Source organism: Alosa pseudoharengus, unplaced genomic scaffold, assembly GCF_046254945.1.
Source record: "Alosa pseudoharengus isolate Yale_2024_CS ecotype anadromous, Long Island Sound unplaced genomic scaffold, YU_APseudo_1.1 YU_APseudo_1.1_scf_21, whole genome shotgun sequence".
Taxonomy (NCBI): Eukaryota; Metazoa; Chordata; class Actinopteri; order Clupeiformes; family Clupeidae; genus Alosa; species Alosa pseudoharengus.
This window is the reverse complement of record NW_027468674.1, coordinates 3,349,442-3,359,441: the sequence shown is the minus strand read 5'-3', so window position 1 is coordinate 3,359,441 and position 10,000 is coordinate 3,349,442. Positions and strand designations below refer to the sequence as shown.

At 45.4% G+C, this 10,000-nt stretch overlaps 1 protein-coding gene across 1 annotated transcript in view; it reads right to left on the bottom strand.

Moving 5' to 3' along the window:
* Positions 1 to 9,217: 9,217 nt before the first annotated feature.
* The window catches only part of LOC143137463 (Na(+)/H(+) exchange regulatory cofactor NHE-RF2), a 61,106-nt gene continuing 60,323 nt past the window's right edge, over positions 9,218 to 10,000 (bottom strand). The window contains exon 7 of the mRNA XM_076297658.1: positions 9,218 to 10,000. This exon is cut by the window's right edge and continues 585 nt beyond it. The gene's annotated coding sequence lies outside the window, so the exon portion shown is untranslated.

Genomic DNA, 10,000 nt, shown 5'->3' with positions numbered 1-10,000 from the left:
CCCATTTAGGACCGTCACACCCCCCCCTTCCTCTGGTCTCACGCTAGCAGGCGGGAGAGGAAGTCAGTGGCATTGCCCTAAAGCAACACCGGGCCTATACCTGTATCAGAGGCATCCATCCTCACTACTGGTCTTTGGTTGCTGAGGTTTGCGATAGGGTCCATTTGCTGCTCTGTTTCCTCTCCAGTGAGCGTATGACCAGGGCCGGGCTTTACGCCGGGCCGCAACAAAGATGTCGGCCAGAGAGGCAGCTTCCGCAGCAGAACCAGGGTCACGTTCCTTTATCCATACCTGGAGATCAGGGGACAGCATACGAAGGAACTGTTCTAGTATGATCACCTCTGAAATCTCCTCCTTGGAGAGTTGTTGAGGCTGTATCCATCTCTCATACAGGTCTCGCAGACGAACATACAATTCCTTCGGGGTCTCATCCTCACCCACCTCGGAACTTCGAAACTGCATCCTGTAGGTCTCCTGATTGATATCATACTTCTCTAGTATGGCTCTTTTTACTCGGTCATAATTGAATGCATTGTCCTGGTCCATGTTAACATAAGCAGCCCTAGCCTTGCCCGACAGGAGGGGCACTAGCCTTACTGCCCAGTCAGTTGTTGGCCACTGACACGCCAAGGCTATCCTCTCAAATGTTACCAGATAGTGTTGAATGTCATCGGTATCTTTCAAACATTGCATTTGAGGTTCTCTCTCCAACTGGCCTCTGGCTTGAATACTTGCCCAGGATGGTGTGGGATGACTGCCCATGGTTGAAGATGACCTGGCTGGGACTTCCGGAAAGCTGTTCAGAGCAGGCTCGGCAGGTACTCCAGGGTCTGGTGTAGTCCTCACGTGTACTTCCCGCTGCAGGAGGCTGAACTGATGTTGTAGGCCCTTCCACCGATTTTCCTGTCGCGCCGCCTCTTGCTCCATAAGAAGGTGTCGGGCCTGCTGTTGGGCCATGTGGCTTTGGATCATGTCTCGGAGCCCCTGCATAGACACATCTTCAGCCACATTGGTCAATTCTGGGTCAGCGCCCTCCTCGTCTTCTCCAATGGCCACCACCTTCTGTTGCACAACGGGCACCTTCTTGGGTCCCATAACATCCACGAAGGCAGTTCAACGCAGACAAATGAAAAATGGTTCCAAACTTTAGGGAAAACTAATCCCTCAAAAATAGGCAAAAGGGTAGAAAAAAAAAATCTCACTACTGCCCTCTATTGGCCAATCCCACCGCTGCCACCAGTTGTGACGGAACTGTTTCGGTTTCGTCTTCTTTTTGGGTTTTGGCCAAAGAGTCAGAGGAACAGCAGCGATGCGGTGTAAAATGTTAATTTAATTTTAAGGCTTACCAAATCACAGCAAGCAATTACAGGTGATTAGGGGAATATACTAAGCAAAAATGAAAAATAGTTCTAAATAGCTATGGAAAAAAAACTTATGGAATAAACCGTTGTTAACTGTTAAACTATCTCAGAGTCACTAGGCCTACACGTCAAACACACAGGACTGGACTAGACTAGCACTGAAAAAGACTGACAAAAAGGGTGAACATATATACAGGTGACCAGCACCATTCTTAACTACAGGTGAACACACAACAAACAATTAACACATAATTCACAAGACAGACTCTGAGACAAAATGATAACATTCCTCTATAAACTAATAACATACTCAAATAAACATCACATAATAAACACATTCAAAGCAGTACATATAGGGACAAAAATACAGAGCAACTTGATCAGGATTGCCCTGCTCCCCCCCTTGGTGCTTCCCACTTGAATGTGGCCAGTTCCCTCCGGAACCCAATTAAAAGTCATTGTTTCCCGACGGCACCCCTTTGCTGCCGGACCGTCAGAAAACAACAGAGGACGCCACCACAGCTGGTAACATAACACGCAAACATTTACACAGAAGTTGCTCCAACCTGTACGAAATAAATGTTACGCATAATAAATAGTCTTTGTGTTTAGTGTTATTTCCATGTTCTTGACGCGAGTGACGTTGCTTAATGTGTCTGCATTTATTTGTGTGTATGTGCGCGTGTATAAGACGGCATAGTCCATAGTCGGTGCCGTCCGGGCATTAAATATGTGCGGTCCCATTTAGGACCGTCACATCTTGTTTTCATCTTCTTGCTGACTTGTTATGAGCAAGTTTAGCCTGTTTCTAGACATCAATGTTCCAAAAAACAATTGGAAACCTAATAAGTTTAAATAAATTATTGCTTATTTTAGGTGTTAAATATCTTAACATGAATACATAAAATAAGCAATATTTAAGCAATTTACTTAAATCAAGTATTTGATAATCATAATCATTTGTCTTGTTTCAAGTAAACTTAACAAGTGCCATGTTCTTGCTATACTGGCAGATACACTTGGTTAAAATAAGTAACTTTTCCCCAAAATGGTATATATCTTTCTTATTTTTGGAAAGGCGTTTTTTGCAGTGTAATATAGGCTACATAGCTAACTCTGTGCTAGCATAACATGCCAAAAGTCTAGTGATTTGTAGTGAACTTTCTCCGAGTTAGACTTATAGTTATTTACTTTGTTGGTCCTATTTGACGACACAAAATGGTCATATGGTATTTATGGAATACAAACCTTCGATGTAGTTACTGAGAGAGTTTGATGACATTCAGATGTTGCTGTTTCAGATTCCCACGTAGCCTAAATTAGAAAATAGCCTACTGCTTGTTCAGCAGCCTGTTGCAAAACATATCTTGATCTATTGACAAAGAATCTGTCACAAGAGAACATACGATTTAATGGGAAGACCGTAGGCTATTATAGATATACAAAATGACAGACATGAATCTCGAATTGGTGGCTTAACTGGTTAGCCAGGGTATGTATTGCTTCTAGCTTGTCATTTTAGTGAGCAGTTCGAGGTCCACAAGTGATCTTCATATTTTTTGCGCGTTAGCAACACAGCTAACTCTGCTAGCATAACATGGCAAATCCCAAAGGAGTGCTAATGTAGGCTATTATAGCACAGCTAGCATTGCGCTAACATAACATAATTCACACAGGAGTCCTAATATCTTTAGGCAAGGCATGGTAATGATAGTAATCATTACAATAATCAAGGCAAGGCATGATAATATCTTCATCATTTTAACATTTTATTATATTAATGTATCTATGTGATTGAAAGGTTAAGGCAACTGTTTTGTCACAACCATGCCAAAATCTACATATTGAATGCCATCCATGAACATGTAGAAAGACCAAATTCTTTTGCCCGGCTCCTATTTGCAGATTTCTCATCTGCCTTTAACACCATTCAACCTCACATGCTGGCTAAAAAACGTATGGACTATTTCAACCTGGATCATCAGCTAATTCTGTGGATTACAGACTTTCTGACCCAAAGAACACAGACGGTGCTGGTTAACAAGAGGTTCTCTGACATCAGATACACGTCCACTGGCTCACCCCAAGGTTGTGTCCTTTCACCACTACTTTTCATCTTGTACACAGATGACTGTAGAAGCCGCCATGCTGATCGTCACCTAGTGAAGTTTGCTGACGATACTGTTCTCCTTTCCCTGCTAGATGGTTCTGTCCAAGATCACAGGCCTGTCCTCAGTGAGTTTGTGGAATGCTGTGATAGCTCATTTTTGGAGCTAAATGTTACAAAGACCAAGGAGATGTTCATTGACTTCACTAAGCGTGGAGGAAGCAGGACTGCAACTACAATCCATGGGGAACCGGTGGAAGTTGTACATGAATATAAATACCTGGGCACTTAGCCTGGCGAGCATTAACATGTAGGGTCTGGGCACTATGAATATTTATGAATATAAATACCTGGGCACTTGACTCTAACAGAGGTGATTATGAAAAAATGCCAACAGAGGCAGTATTTCTTGAGGAAGCTTTACTCATTTGGAGTGAACAGGAAGATTCTTTTTTTTACATCGCCTTTATTGAAAGTATACTGACCTTTTCATCCATGTGCTGGTTTCACTCCCTCTCAGTCAAAAATAAGAAACACCTCCAGAGCATTGTGAACACATGTTCTAAAATCACTGGCCACCCTCTTCAGTCTCACTGCACGACAAGTCAACATTAAGGAAAGCCTACTGCATCCTAGAAGACTCTACCCATGTCCTACACAGAGTTTTTGAATGGCTGCCTTCTGGCAGGCGTCTGCGCTGTCCTCTGGCTAGGACTAACAGGAGGAAGGCCTATTCTGCGCTGTCCTCTGGCTAGGACTAACAGGAGGAGCCTATTCTGCGCTTTCCTCTGGCTAGGACTAACAGGAGGAAGGCCTATTCTGCGCTGTCCTCTGGCTAGGACTAACAGGAGGAAGGCCTATTCTGCGCTGTCCTCTGGCTAGGACTAACAGGAGGAGCCTATTCGCCTTTTGAACTTGAATCCAAGCCCCCGTCCAAGCCCCCTCCTGCTCCATCTCCTGGGACTAACCCCCCCCCCTCTCTTACACTCCTGTCTGTCCTATTCTTTCTTTGTCTGTCCTGTCTTATATGTTGTGTTATGTCTCATATGTCACTATGCCTGCATAGAGAAAATTGCCCCTCGGGGATAAATAAAGTTTTTGGAATTGAATTGAATAATCTTTATCTTAATTCTAAGGTTTAAGGTTTACACACACACACACAACTCTCTGCCCGACAGTGAGCATTACAGATGACAAGCATAACCATTCACACAGAAAACACAGATGTTGGTGTCGTCACACACACACTCATACACACACAGACAAACACAGACACTCATACACACACACAGACACTCATACACACACAGACACTCCTACACACACACACCCTGACCCGGCTCTGACCTCTGAAGAGTCTGAGACACAGCAGCAGTAGCAACAGCTGGACACCAGAGCAGAATGGACAAGTGTGTGTGTGTGTGTGTGTGTAGCACACTGGTGAGTGTGTGTGAGAGATGGAGAGAGAGAGAGATGGAGAGAGAGATGGAGAGAGATATGGAGAGATAGAGAGAGGGAGAGAGGCAGGGAGATGGAGAGAGAGATATGGAGGCAGATGGAAAGAGTGAGAGATAGAGAGGGAGATGGAGAGAGAGATATGGAGGGAGAGAGAGAGGACCATTATAATAATAATAATAAATTATTATACAATTATAATGAATTTCTCTAGCCCAATGTCGCTTTACAGAGGAGCAAGTATTTCCGATTGTGTTTGTCTGTGTGTGTGTGTGCACGTGTGTGTGTGTGTGTCACAAAATCAGGTCAGTGGAACCACCTTATGGAGAGAAGAGAGAGGGAAAAACACACACACACAATAGTTTGAAGATTCCTTCCTTTTTTATGAAATGACAATGCCATGCTTTACTGGGGAACAGCAACCTGCCATATGCCATATGCAACAACAGTGGCGGATCAGGACAACATCAGGGCCACATCAGGGCCGGGTCAGGGCCACATCAGAGCCACATCAGGGCCACATCAGGGCTGGGTCAGGGCCACGTCAGAGCCGGGTCAGGGAAGGAGCTGCAGCCCAAACCTGCAAAATAGAAGCCTAGCACACATGCCGTAGTAACACACATGTCTGGATAATGTGTGTGTGTGTGGCCTAGTGGTAACGTAGTAACACATATGTCTGGATAATGTGTGTGTGTGTGTGTGTGTGTGGTCTAGTGGTAACGTAGTAACACATATGTCTGGATAATTGTGTGTGTGTGTGGTCTAGTGGTAACATAGTAACACATATGTCTGGATAATGTGTGTGTGTGTGTGTGGTCTAGTGGTAACATAGTAACACATATGTCTGGATAATGTGTGTGTGTGTGTGGCCGGCCTAGTGGTAACGTAGTAACATATATGTCTGGATAATGTGTGTGTGAGTGTGGTCTAGTGGTAACATAGTAATTTATATGTCTGGATAATGTGTGTGAGTGTGTGTGTGGGGTCTAGTTGTAACATAGTAACACATACGTATCGATTATCATGAGTACAATACCTCATCTGTAACTAAAAATACAAATAAAAACTGTATTTGAGAGGTGGCCATAGCAGTTCTAACTCTTGTTTCCATTTCAAGGAGGTCAGTGGTTCTGCCCTGACAGGTACTGTATCTCCTATAGGTGTGTGTGTGTGTGTGTGTGTGTATATGTGTGTGTGTGTGTGTGTGTGTGTGTGTGTATGATGCTTGTACAACTGTGTTACTTATGTTTCTGTGTATGCAACAGAGAAGATATGTGTGATTGTATTAGTGTGTGTGTGTGTGTGTGTGTGTGTGTGTGTGCGTGTGTGTGTGTGTGTGTGTGTCGATCTTGGTAATCTTGCTAAGCTGTCACTAGAATTTGCTTCCAAAATATATTCATCACACCTATACACAGTGTGTGTGTGAGAGTGCTGTGTTGTACATGCTGGAGCTGGTGTATGTGTGTGTGAGTGTGTGTGTGTGTGTGTGTGTGTGTGTGTGCTGTGTTGTACATGCTGGAGCTGGTGTGTGTGTGAGTGTGTGTGTGTGTGTGTATGTGTGCTGTGTTGTACATGCTGGAGCTGGTGTGTGTGTGTGTGTGTGTGTGTGTGTGTGTGTGTGTGTGTGAGTGTGTGTGTGTGTGTGTGTGTGAGTGCTGTGTTGTACATGCTGGAGCTGGTGTATGTGTGTGTGTGTGTGTGTGAGTGTGTGTGTGTGTGTGTGAGTGTGTGTGTGTGTGAGTGTGTGTGTGTGTGCTGTGTTGTACATGCTGGAGCTGGTGTATGTGTGTGTGAGTGTAAGTGTGTGTGTGTGTGTGTGTGAGTGTGTGTGTGTGTGTGTGTGCTGTGTTGTACATGCTGGAGCTGGTGTATGTGTGTGTGTGTGTGTGTGTGTGAGTGTGTGTGCTGTGTTGTACATGCTGGAGCTGGTGTATGTGTGTGTGTGTGTGTGTGAGTGTGTGTGTGTGTGTGTGTGTGTGTGTGTCTGTGCTGTGTTGTACATGCTGGAGCTGGTGTATCTGTGTGTGAGTGTGGTGTGTGTGTGGGGGGGGGGTCTGTGTGTGTGTGTGTGTGAGTGTGTGTTCTACATGCTGGAGCTGGTGTGTGTGTGTGTCTATGTGTGTGTGCGTGAGTGTGTCTATGTGTGTGTGAGTGTGTGTTCTACATGCTGGAGCTGGTGTGTGTGTGTGTCTATGTGTGTGTGCGTGAGTGTGTCTATGTGTGTGTGCGTGTGCTGTGTTCTACATGCTGCTGGTGGTAGTTTCCTGCCCCTCCCTAGTGCGTGGGTGTCCTAGGACCTCTGACCCTCTCCCGCCCCCTGCTGGTCAGAGCTGTAACTGCCCCCCCTGGTGGTCAGGAGCTGTAACTGCCCCCCTGGTGGTCAGGAGCTGTAACTGCCCCCCTGGTGGTCAGGAGCTGTAACTGCCCCCCCTGGTGGTCAGAGCTGTAACTGCCCCTGGTGGCCACAGTCTGAACTGCCGTTCCCAGCCCCCTGCTCAGAATGAGATTCATCATCACAAGTCTCTTATAGACGCAGAGCCAGAGCCTCTCCTGCTAGGACCAGAGCTCAAACCAACTGGTTAACAAGCTGGTCAACCAGCAAACCACCTTAAGCTGGTCAGGCTGTTTTTTTTCAGCACACATTCAGTTACACATTCTAAATCTGTCTTTAAATTGTTCCACCTTGTGTCTTTTATTTTGTCTTTTTAATTATTCTTTATTTTTAAATGATTTTACCTTGTGTGTTTTATGTTATGTTATGTTTTTTTTATTAGGATATTTACATTTTAAACTATTTTTTGACTATTGCCCTTCTATGCTTTTATTTTATGTCAAGCACATTGAATGACTTCTGGGAATGAAATGTGCTATATAAATAAACTTCAATTGACTAAACACACCATTTTAACGCAGTTTGGGACTGTTTACCTGTATCTGTGTACCTGTGTGTGTGTGTGTGTGTACGCAGTTTGGGAAGGACAGATACCTTTTCTGGACAGCCCCGGCTCCAAAAACAGCAACAAACACAACTTGGTCCAGCCTGGACCATAAAAACACAACAAACTGTTCCAGCCAATCACCGTTGAGATGCGCGTTTATGAGAGTTTTAATTGGACGGGAGGGAGGGGGAGGGAGTAGTGAGCGAGCTCTCTGTTTTGATTGGACATCAGCAGAAGTGACGTTACCCAACATCGCTTAGAGCACCTTTAAGCGCCAGAATTCTTCCCTGCTGAAAAAAACAGCTAGAAACCAGCTTATGCTGGTAGCTGGTTTAAGCTGGTTTTAGCTGGTCTTTGCTGGTTTTCTTCCAGCTCTTGCTGGTTTTTGCTGGTGTAGCTGGTTAGGCCACCAGCTGGATATGCTGGCGTGACCATCTGAGGAAGCTGGTCATGCTGGTGTGACACCAGCCTGTCTTGTGGGATACAACTGGTGCAAGATGGTCATGCTGGTGACCAGCCTGTCAAGCTGGTCATGCTGGTTTGCTAGAATGACCAACATAAGCTGGCATGGCCAGCTTAAAACCAGCTATAGACCAGCAACCAGCAGAAAGCTGGGGTTTCTAGCTGATTTTTTCAGCAGGGATGATAACCTGCTGAAAAAACCAGCCTGGGACCAGCTAAGGAAGGTTTGCTGTGTTGTCTAGCTGGTTAACCAAGCATGGTGGCTGGTGGTCAAACATGCTGGTTAACAAGCTGGTCAACCAGCAAACCACCTTTAGCTGGTCAGGCTGGTTTTTTCAGCAGGGTTATCATCCCTGCTGAAAAAAACAGCTAGAAACCAGCTTATGCTGGTAGCTGGTTTTAGCTGGTTTAAGCTGGTCTTTGCTGGTTTTCTTCCAGCTCTTGCTGGTCTTTGCTGGTGTAGCTGGTTGGACCACCAGCTGGATATGCTGGCGTGACCATCTGAGGAAGCTTGTCATGCTGGTTTCACCAGCCTGTCGTGTGGGATACAGCTGGTGCAAGATGGTCATGCTGGTGACCAGCCTGCCAAGCTTGACATTGTTGGTGTAAGATGGTCATGCTGGTTTGACCAACATAAGCTGGCATGGCCAGTTATACCAGCAGTGTAGACCAGCAACACCAGCTAAAATGACCAGCTTGAGGTGGTACGACAAGCAAAACCAGCTGAATTACCATCGTTAGGTGGGTAAACCAGCTGAAGGTATGTTTTCGCAAGAGATTTGCTGGTCTAGCTGGTCAACCATCATATGGTGGTCAAACAAGCTGGTCAACAAGCTGGTCAACCAGCAAACCACCTTTAGCTGGTCAGGCTGGTTTTTTCAGTAGGGATGTCATGACAAATTTTACACCAAATCATCATCTTCTATTCTTCCTTATGGTGAGAAGTCCGCTCTCTTTGCCCCAAACATAAGCTTTCATTTGTGCGCAAAGCATGTTTCAATCAACACATTACACAAGCTATTTTTATTCTTGTAATATTGAATGATTTCACGAATAACGTGGTGAGAAAATGTATGCACAGAGCGTACAGAATTACGGCTGGCGGCGCCATTGTGTGTGTGTGTGTGTGTGTGTGTGTGTGTGTGTGTGTGTGTGTATGTGTGTGTGTGTGTGTGTGTGTGTGTGTGTGTGTGATGAGCTCCTGCTCTCTCCCAGAAGGCTGTGCAGCAGGAAGTTGTATGGAACAGGAAGAGGAAGTAGATGTCTAAGGATGCTGATTGGTCCCTGTCCACACGGGAGAGTCTCATGTCTCTACGCGTACCACAGAGGCTGTGCCGCATGTCCATCAATGTCTAGACCAATCAGGAAAGAGTCCATCTATGTCTAGACCAATCAGGAGAGAGCACCCCTCCAGTCCCTGCATGTAACACTTGGTTGGTTTGAGTATGTGTGTGTGTGTGTGTTTATGCAGTGTTGGTGTTTGGGAAAAGAGTGTGTGTGTGTGTGTGTGTACGCTGAGTTGGTGTTTGGGCGAGTGTGTGTGGGGACACAGGATTGTAGTGTCATTAAAACTGCAGGAGTGGCGTGCGTGTGTGTGTGTGTGTGTGTGTGTGTGTGTGTGTGTGTGTGTGTGTGTGTGTGTGTGTGTGTGTGTGTGTGAGTTTGTGTGTGTTAGA